This window comes from Chrysochloris asiatica, unplaced genomic scaffold, assembly GCF_000296735.1.
Source record: "Chrysochloris asiatica unplaced genomic scaffold, ChrAsi1.0 scaffold00067, whole genome shotgun sequence".
NCBI lineage: Eukaryota > Metazoa > Chordata > Mammalia > Afrosoricida > Chrysochloridae > Chrysochloris > Chrysochloris asiatica.
This window is the reverse complement of record NW_006408585.1, coordinates 4226377-4227932: the sequence shown is the minus strand read 5'-3', so window position 1 is coordinate 4227932 and position 1556 is coordinate 4226377.

Below are 1556 nucleotides of genomic sequence, written 5' to 3'. Positions count from 1 at the left end.
GTGGCATCAGAATTGGAGGAACCCATTAATGATTTGGATTATGCAAATGGCACAGTTTCGTTTGCTAAAAGGGAAGAGAGCTTGAACTAACTGATGAAGAAAGACTACAGCATTCAGTATGGATTACATCTCAACATAAAGAAGAAAAAAAATCCTCACACAACTAGACCAACAAGAAACATCATAAGTGGAGAAAATATTGAAGATGTCAAAGGATTTCATTTTACTTGGCTTTACATGGAAGCGGCAATCAAGAAATCAAAGGACATATTGCATTAGGCAAATCTGCTACAAAAGACCTCTTTAAAGTGTTAAAAAAAAAACAAAGATGTCACTTTGCTTGGTGCCTGGTCCAAGTCATAGTATTTTCAGTTGCCTCTTGTTCATGTGAAAGCCGGCCAATGGAAGACTGAAGTCGGACAAATGCAATGAATGCATTTGAATTATAGTGTTAGCAAAGAATATTGAATGAATGCCAGAAGAACAAACGGATCTGTGTTAGATGTATAGCCAGAATACTCCTTAAAAGGGAGGATGGTATGGATGCTCACTGCCGTTCCTCACAGTTGGAGCCCCTGAGCTTGCCCTGAAGGCAATGACAACTGTTCAGTTATAAGATAGGAGAAATTCGTCTACTCGTTAGGCAAATTCCAGTAATCTTTTTCTTAAAGCTTTTTTTCCTCTCTCTGTCTCTCTCTCCTTTCTTCTTATCTCTCTACAGAAGTTTTATTTTGTATTCTTTTTGCATTGAGTTGACCTGCTACTGAGCAGTGTCATCACCTTCAGAATGCTTCCATTCTTCCTAGTAGGTTCATTTGCTTTCCCCAAGTACTCAAACTCAAAATCATAGACTCAAGTGTCCAGTGCACACTTCCTTCTTAATGCCAAATCTCTGCTCAGGGTAAATGGAATTCTTGTGACATTTGGTGAAGAGCTTAAATATACGCAAGTAGAGTTCGATGCAAAAGCTAGAGGCAGAGAGGAATAGAACTAAATTAAATCCTATAGGAATTAGAAGGAACTCTGGTGGTGTCGTGAGTTAAGTACTGGGCTGCTAACTGGAAAGATTAGTTGTTTAAATTCACCAACTTCTCTGTAGGAGAAAGACAAGGCTTTCGGTCCCATAAAGATTTACAACCTCAGAAACCCTATGGAGAAGTTCTACTCTGTCCTATAGGATCATGCTGAGTTGGAATCCACAGTGGATTTGAATTTGTGATTTCATATGAATTAACAGAAAACAGGACGAAGGTTTCAGTCATTATGAAATGTAGAATTGACAGCACTCTGCACCAATCATATACAGATTTAGAAACTGCTTGTTGTTGTTAGGTGCTGCCGAGTTGGTTCTGATCCATAGCGACCTTATGTACAACAGAACAAACACCACATTGCCCTGCACCATCGTCAAAATTGCTACTATGCTTAATCCCATTGCTGCTGCCCCTGTGCCAATCCATCTCCTTGGGGGTTTCCCTCTTTTTTGCTGACCCTCCACTTAATCAAGCATGATGCTCATCTTCAGGGACTGATCCCTCCTGATAATATGCCCAAAG